Here is a 9,468-nt window from a genome sequence, read left to right as displayed (position 1 = left end):
GAAGATAAAACAGGATGTGTGAAATTTTATAAATACTTAGGATTAATGTTAGTAATACTGGAAAATTTTAAAACTTTAATGACAAAACGTTAAAAGTATCACTCAAATTATATACATATCAACCCGGCCTCGCCATCTATCAGAACTTCGCTCCAGATATTTGATCACACTATTGTCAATTTAAGAGATTTTCGTTGGGATAGGATATATAATTTGCATTTAACGCATTGAGCTACGTGATGGTACCTGGATACGTTGATTGACTTCATTTGTTATGTCTCAGTGAGATTTAGACGTCTGATCATTTGAGTCACAAATATCTAGGCTTTCATTAATGTCGTATTTTGTATTAAACTATAACTGTTGGTCAAAGGAACATTTGTGATATATTTTTTAAATTGGAATTTTGACTTTTTCGTATAATGGCTCGTAGAGGGGCGACTTCTTGTATTTATTTTTCAACCTGGACTTCTTTGTGATTTTTTTTCGGTCTATTTTTGGTATTTGACAGTCTGAACATCGGATTGAGTCCAGTATCTCGATCAAGGCCAAACTACACATATAGTTGAGACATCTAGCGATACTGGTGACGCCATTGTGTTGTTATATTTACCGAGACTCAATGGTGAAGTAACTTACCGTACTTATATATAGCTTAATAAAACAGTAATCTGGTGTTTTTTTCTGCTTGAAACATGATATGTTTGTCTTTGCAAACAAAAGTAGGGGGTTCACCATGACACTCCCACTCATCCATTTCGTGATGATTTGTACCTTTATACATAACACTTAAGAAGGATTTTTTACCAAAAATATCCTCGGATTCTTTTTAGTATTAGCCTTCATTTGTATCCTACTGGGAACAAAAATATCTGGATTGCAAAATGTTCAAAATTGCATAACTCAAAAACTACATCTGTGATTTTGCTGACAATTGACCTAAACATGTATTTTATGGTACTTAACGACTGTGCAAAGTTAAAAAAAAATAATAATTGATCCGTCCTCAAGTTATCATCTGGAAACCATCGAGGGACGGATATAGACGTACGGATACGCAACATTTCGGAGTGTATCACATAATACCGCGCCACCTTGTGTATCATGACGACACTTCTTTTATGTTACCATTTTAAAAAAAATCTTATGAAAGCCAAGAATTAGAAAAAAAAACTAACTTCAGTGATCTTCTTAATCCTTTCCACTTCGTAATGGTAAAAGGAGAGAAGTTATAAGAGGAATTTAATATAGGATGTCTTCGCTCATTTTTTTTTTAAGTGGGTAACTTTTTACAGATACTTAGGATTACAAAATATGAGTTTGGATAAAGAATGTCGGTTTTTTTCCCTTCAACATCTTCCATGTTACTGATGAAGTTACTTAGTAACAATAAAGGAAGATGACACGACACAGCTATTCGACCTTCACCTCGAATTTGGCAACAGTAGTAATCTAAGTACAAAAATACATGTCAAACGAGACGATTTTGTATTTAAAATTATAAATTCCCCTTTCTTGTGAAGTGATATACCAGCTAGCCCAGCATTTGGTGTGTATAATTCTTAGGTGTTAAGGTATGCCAGAATTAGTAGCGACTAGACGCCACGGTTGCCTAAGAGACAATACGTCTATACGCTACCTAAAAATCTTTATTTCCGATATCCATATTTCATTGAAAATTATTCTGTTTCTGACAATGAGATCATAGATGATGGATTTTCATAAAGTCTACAATTTAATTTTATGTAGTTTTTACTTGTTTTACTATCATTTCAATTTTTTTGAAACTCATGGCTATGGTTTACATATTGTTGATTTTATTTAATTGCTTTCATTTCACTTATTTATTGTTTATATTTTATGTACTGTTTTGACTATTGGTTTTACCGCTTGTTATTGGTGGCAATTTGACGTTTGTGTTGAAATATTCCCTACTTGCGAAGCTCGGGATGCAGCCATATTTTATCATGCTTTTTTCAGAGTTACCACCCGTAAGAGCAGGTGTAATTTCGAAGTCTCTCTAACCGATGTTCGGATTCTGGTGCAGAAAAAAAGAGGTAACTCGAATGCAAATGGAATCCCCAGCAGACAAACACAACGGTGTTTCTAAAATTAACAGGGTGTTTCATTTTGTTGGTAGGTTACATAAGGATGATTTTCATTTGTATCTCGGGTAAAGAAAATTTATGGCAGGGTCAGTAGAACGAGAAATTCCCTTTTAACTTTCGGGATTTTCTGAAGTATCGTCGATATCGGATGGAAAACCTTACGTGTCCCGAATAGACACCTGCTCCAAAGGGAGATAAATGTTGACAAAATGTTGGTCCGGAAGTCGGGAATACCGGAAATAATGAACCAATACGGTAGCGGGAGGTTTAGCGCGTTATAAAACTTGGTTTACCAAGTCACGCCCATTGCGATGGTTTTCCAACTTTCCGATTTTTCCCCTGATATTGCCATTTGTTGCCATTTTGACTACAGTCTGATAAGATTTTACCAGTTTGGTAATTTTTTAATTACACCCTTCATCAAATATTTGGGAACAGAAAGGAAATACTAAAAAGAACGAATAGTAATATTTAGATGTTCCGTTGATATGACACTTCTCATGAAAATTATGTTGCTACAAGATTGAAGTCATCACTACAGAAGTTTTATGGTCGCCATCATGAACTCGTGGATCGTTACAGTGTATTCATCTGCATCACGAAAACTGATTTGTTCAACGTGTCATAGTTTCCCATTCCTGGACTCGACTTTTTATGAACAACTCGATGGATGTTTCTAGAAAAACAGAGGACGCTTACCCTACCAGTGTACCTGGTCCATGCTCCCAGTTTTTAGTGGAGTCCGAGTTTACTGTTGTTAATTTGTGTGTATTATTTTGGTTATTATATGTTCTTTGTTGCATGTGTCTGTTTTCAGTGTCTGGTCATTGTCCCTGGATAACAGTCTTTTGATTTCCGCTAGAATGTTGGTTCCCTTGATTACTCTCTCAACGACAATAAAAAAAATTATTGAGACTACATGTATATACAAATTTAATGTATTGTTTATTTTTTCAAATCACCTTTTCACCATAGCTGTGGTCTAAAGAGCTTTGAAGCATGTCGTGTAAGAATTGATAATCTATACAACATATTTTACAATATAACTTTCACTATTAGATTGTACTAAGAAGTACTTGAAAACGCAGTGACACGGAGAACATCTTAAAGTATCCTCCTAAATATTCCAATCTTCCAAATACGGACCAACCATCTCTTAAACTATTATAACTTAGCTACAGATAAATGAAATGATGCTCATGCAATTTCTGTCAGAACAGTAACTGTTCTTTGTGTACTGATATAAGTTACATAAATGCAATAGTAATACAAGGGAATTCACCCACGTGGAAAAAATACCAAATATACTTAAGTGCAAGTTTTTATAAGAATCAGGCAAAATGGGAAAAATTAGAAGCATGCGTATCAAAACCCAACCGAACTCATGATATAATTTCATTCAACGATGCTTTCTCTAACTGAAAACACCCTCCTTCAATCTCTGCATCACTGGATTTACTGAGAAATTTTTCAAAAGAATGCTAGAAAACAGATTTTTTTGACAGAGTTATCTGCCCTTGAAATGTTCATTTTCAGTACATTTCAATGAAATTATAACTCAATTTAGCAAAATTTTATGGAAAATCATGTTTTTTCCCTACATTCTGATGGTGCAAATAGTCAAGTTTAACTTCCAAAATGTTGGATTTTGTCATACCATGTTTCACCCACTGCCTGATTCTTACTAACACTTACATGTAGTAGTTCAACAAGAATTCACAAAAATGACCAACCTACTTCTTCCAACTGTTCAGAAGCCTAGTTCTTGTGTCAACAAATTTATAGATGTAAGTAGTCAGGAAACAACACGGGACACTATGATTTTTGTAGTGTTTACCAATAGGAAGATAAAATTTGTCTTGACAAAAATTATTGGTTAATAATCAAATATGTACATACTACTTTAGTTGACATGAAACCGTAAATTTTGCTCAAAATAAAAGAATATTTTGATAAATAATTGTTGATGGATTAAGTGGACAGAAAATATACTTTAAAACGGTTTTTTTTGGTATTGACTCTTGAATTAAGTTGTCGCTTTAACCCTGGTGCATATATTGAACCCAACTTAAACCCAATTTTCAACCGCTTCCTGATACATTATATTAAGGATACAAACAACTAATGTCACTTCCCATAGGCTTCAATGCTAATATCACTAAGTTCAATGTGCTATGTAGCCTCTACCTTATGTGTAACCAGAAGACTGCATCACACAAAAGCTGCATCTATACACAAATAGCCCTGAAAATATTATGTGGGATTTACTACCTTGCAGTGCGACACCGGCTTCTAAAATACAATGAGCTCGAAATAGAATGGAAATTCCCCTGTATTCCATAAAAGGGGTCTTCATGCAGAACTCTTAAAAAATCTCGAATTCAGTAATTTACAGTGACCATTTGATGAAGAAATGGAGAAAACACAATACTACGAGGAGGAATGACCCGGCCAGCGAAAGCTATAATTTTATATCGCCTAGCTGGCCGAGTGGTCTAGTGCGCTGGACTTAGTGCAGACGGTGTTGCCATAGATGTCACAGCGCTACGAGTTCGAGTCCCGCGGAGGGAACGACCAGTTCTAACATCGTTGGGTATTTTTCAGACCCTTCTATAAGTTTACGTTATCTTCCCTGTATCAATTTGATCCGATGGAGCAGTGCAGCGAATAGAGTCGTCACATTCTGAGACGTTGTATAATATTGATTTGTTGTGACATGCATCATTAATTTGATCCTCCATCCTACATAATAACACCTAGATGAACTGTCCCGTACTACCATACATCGTGTACTAAGTTACAGCCCTAGATTAATCCTACGAGGAGGAATGACCCGGCCAGCGAAAGCTATACTTTTATATAGCCTAGCTGGCTGAGTGGTCTAGGGCGCTGGACTTAATGCAGGCGGTGTTGCCATAGATGTCACAGCGCTACGAGTTCGAGTCCCGCGGAGGGAACGACCAAAAATTTGCTTCGCAAATTTGACAATACTAACATCGTTGGGAATTATATAAGCTACACCCCAACTCTAGAATCGGAGCGAGGTTGCAAATCAGCGATTCAAATTTGGTCGTTCCCTCAGCGGGATTCGAATCCCTCTTCTTCTCTGACACTAGGGCAACACCGCCTGCACTAAGTCCAACGCTCTACACCATCCGGCCAACTAGGCTATATAAAATATAGCTTTCGTTAACCATGTGATAGTTCCTCGTGAGTAGATCGAAAGCATACGTACAACTCAATTGAATCAATGATATATCTATTTGCAGGAAACTGACTCAAAACTGAATGTACTTCCCTTCGAGTGATACAGACTCTAGGAAAATACAAAATGACTTAAGCTGTTTATAACAATCTGCCTAAACCACCAAAGAAAAACCGACGTATCGACAATTTCCGGATACTGGGACACAATTTAGCAATCAACTGTACTGCATCAACTGGATTTACTGAGAAATTTTTCAAAAGAATGCTAGAAAACAGATTTTTTTGACAGAGTTATCTGCCCTTGAAATGTTCATTTTCAGTACATTTCAATGAAATTATAACTCAATTTAGCAAAATTTTATGGAAAATCATGTTTTTTCCCTACATTCTGATGGTGCAAATAGTCAAGTTTAACTTCCAAAATGTTGGATTTTGTCATACCATGTTTCACCCACTGCCTGATTCTTACTAACACTTACATGTAGTAGTTCAACAAGAATTCACAAAAATGACCAACCTACTTCTTCCAACTGTTCAGAAGCCTAGTTCTTGTGTCAACAAATTTATAGATGTAAGTAGTCAGGAAACAACACGGGACACTATGATTTTTGTAGTGTTTACCAATAGGAAGATAAAATTTGTCTTGACAAAAATTATTGGTTAATAATCAAATATGTACATACTACTTTAGTTGACATGAAACCGTAAATTTTGCTCAAAATAAAAGAATATTTTGATAAATAATTGTTGATGGATTAAGTGGACAGAAAATATACTTTAAAACGGTTTTTTTTGGTATTGACTCTTGAATTAAGTTGTCGCTTTAACCCTGGTGCATATATTGAACCCAACTTAAACCCAATTTTCAACCGCTTCCTGATACATTATATTAAGGATACAAACAACTAATGTCACTTCCCATAGGCTTCAATGCTAATATCACTAAGTTCAATGTGCTATGTAGCTTCTACCTTATGTGTAACCAGAAGACTGCATCACACAAAAGCTGCATCTATACACAAATAGCCCTGAAAATATTATGTGGGATTTACTACCTTGCAGTGCGACACCGGCTTCTAAAATACAATGAGCTCGAAATAGAATGGAAATTCCCCTGTATTCCATAAAAGGGGTCTTCATGCAGAACTCTTAAAAAATCTCGAATTCAGTAATTTACAGTGACCATTTGATGAAGAAATGGAGAAAACACAATACTACGAGGAGGAATGACCCGGCCAGCGAAAGCTATAATTTTATATCGCCTAGCTGGCCGAGTGGTCTAGTGCGCTGGACTTAGTGCAGACGGTGTTGCCATAGATGTCACAGCGCTACGAGTTCGAGTCCCGCGGAGGGAACGACCAGTTCTAACATCGTTGGGTATTTTTCAGACCCTTCTATAAGTTTACGTTATCTTCCCTGTATCAATTTGATCCGATGGAGCAGTGCAGCGAATAGAGTCGTCACATTCTGAGACGTTGTATAATATTGATTTGTTGTGACATGCATCATTAATTTGATCCTCCATCCTACATAATAACACCTAGATGAACTGTCCCGTACTACCATACATCGTGTACTAAGTTACAGCCCTAGATTAATCCTACGAGGAGGAATGACCCGGCCAGCGAAAGCTATACTTTTATATAGCCTAGCTGGCTGAGTGGTCTAGGGCGCTGGACTTAATGCAGGCGGTGTTGCCATAGATGTCACAGCGCTACGAGTTCGAGTCCCGCGGAGGGAACGACCAAAAATTTGCTTCGCAAATTTGACAATACTAACATCGTTGGGAATTATATAAGCTACACCCCAACTCTAGAATCGGAGCGAGGTTGCAAATCAGCGATTCAAATTTGGTCGTTCCCTCAGCGGGATTCGAATCCCTCTTCTTCTCTGACACTAGGGCAACACCGCCTGCACTAAGTCCAACGCTCTACACCATCCGGCCAACTAGGCTATATAAAATATAGCTTTCGTTAACCATGTGATAGTTCCTCGTGAGTAGATCGAAAGCATACGTACAACTCAATTGAATCAATGATATATCTATTTGCAGGAAACTGACTCAAAACTGAATGTACTTCCCTTCGAGTGATACAGACTCTAGGAAAATACAAAATGACTTAAGCTGTTTATAACAATCTGCCTAAACCACCAAAGAAAAACCGACGTATCGACAATTTCCGGATACTGGGACACAATTTAGCAATCAACTGTACTGCATCAAACTTTGCTTTGCACTTTTCAGCCTCAATGTATAAACGAGTAAGGGCAGAAGAATGATGCATTTTCTTTTAATCCACATTTTCTTGCATTTGTTTCCTTGCTGATCGAATAACGCTAGATTCCCACGTGGTATCTTCCACTTCCGGTTCCGTTCCTAAACCAGGTACGTCATGCACTCGAGAAGACCCTTGAAAAAGCAGCCTTTTCATTTGTTTCCCTTCTAGAACAATGATCAAAACCACAAACAATGTGATCGCTTTTGAATGCGACAGCTGAACAACTATTATAAATTTGCATTTTTTTGTGTGATTTCGACCAAAACTGTATCCGTAATTAGAGCACAATGATGTAACGTGAGTTCTCTGAGCTGGACACAGGCCTGAGCGAATGAAATCATGTCAGATCCTGTGATATCAACAGCTTGTCGGCATTGGAACTTCTGTAGTTTTCGACAGATCTTTGATGTACATGTATAACCTATTCCTTCGCTACCAAAAATATCCCAGTTATAATATTTTAAGGCTATTTCATGTAAATTTCGACAAAACTGCGTTAAATACATAATGTCCTGTGACGTCACTTCATTACATTGGTCCATAGTAAAGTTCGTGAGATTCTGTGATCGTTTAGCAAGATTAAATAAGAACGTGTCGTCCATATCGTTGCAAGTAGCTATCTTTACTTCTTCGAGTAAAAGCGGCGTGAATTCCGACTCGAACGCGTCATTTGAAAGACCCGTTGGAGCAGAAAACGAATACGTCTTCAACATTCTACAATATTTGAAAACGTATTGTAACGTAAGTGAATCCATTTTGTCACAAGTAAAAAGTGAAAGCTCTGTCAAATTAGGCAGAGATGTTAACATATGCCTGACGCTCTCGTCAAAGTACTTCACTTCTCTTCGATCGGGTCTACAGTTGAACAATGTAAGCTTTTTCAACCGTAAAGCCGACAGACAGCGAAAAAAACTTGCGTCTGCTTCGACGAAATCAAGTGTCAGTAAATGAATATCTTCTAACATAGGAAAGGCTCTAACTATATTTTCCTAGGGTTCATTGATTTTCCATTAATGTGAATTTTGAAGCTCTTCAAACTTTCGAACTCTAATTCGGGATTTGTTCCAATTATTTCTTTAAATTGATATTCATCCAAATTTAACTCATGTATATGACTATGAGTGTGAGGTATCAGTGATAAGAACTCGGGAAAATCAGCGTTTTTCTCCATTATAATCAGATGAATTGTCATAATAGGTAAACGAAACATATCTCCACAACTTTGGTGCTAACCATATGTCTTCCCTCCACGAAGGGTGACTACTTACTTTGTAAAGTTTTTGTTTATCGGTTTGAGGCAAGTAAGAAAATATCTCAATCAATAAATCCGGCAGAAGGGGACACGACTCAATGATAAGAATAGAAGTTCAACTGTTACAAGGAAGATTTCATCGTTTGGTAAAATATATGAAAAAAATTTTTAGCTTTGGAGGTAACTGTTTTAAAACCGTGTCTGTCAAGGCATGATTTATAGAGATTTATTATCAGATTTTAAATACGTGCTAATCTGATTTCCATCCCAAAAGTGACGGGTATCCTCCTCTTTACACCTCTACAATTTCACTGCGTCTTATTGATAAAACAATAGCTATAGATAGCATTGAAATGTTTGTGTATCTTCAGGGTTACACGAGGGCTGCCGCGTTACGAATTCCCTGAAAGTGAAGAAAAAAATTGTTGTAGTTTTTCAAAACTTTTCAAGGGCTATCAAAACCCCCAAGATAAAACAATTGCACGGACTGAGCTGAGCTTGACACAAGTGACTAAGAACTACATAACAGATTGTGATCACTAGAGAGACTAATTCGCTCACCATGAAAAAAGTAGCCTTTTAATCAACTTATAATAAAATGTTTCGCAGCGTGCTGCTTGAT

The sequence above is a fragment of the Perna viridis genome, chromosome 4, assembly GCF_037379345.1.
Source record: "Perna viridis isolate PV_CMFRI_1.1 ecotype Kerala chromosome 4, ASM3737934v1, whole genome shotgun sequence".
In the NCBI taxonomy this organism is placed as follows: Eukaryota; Metazoa; Mollusca; class Bivalvia; order Mytilida; family Mytilidae; genus Perna; species Perna viridis.
This window is presented reverse-complemented; position numbering follows the sequence as displayed.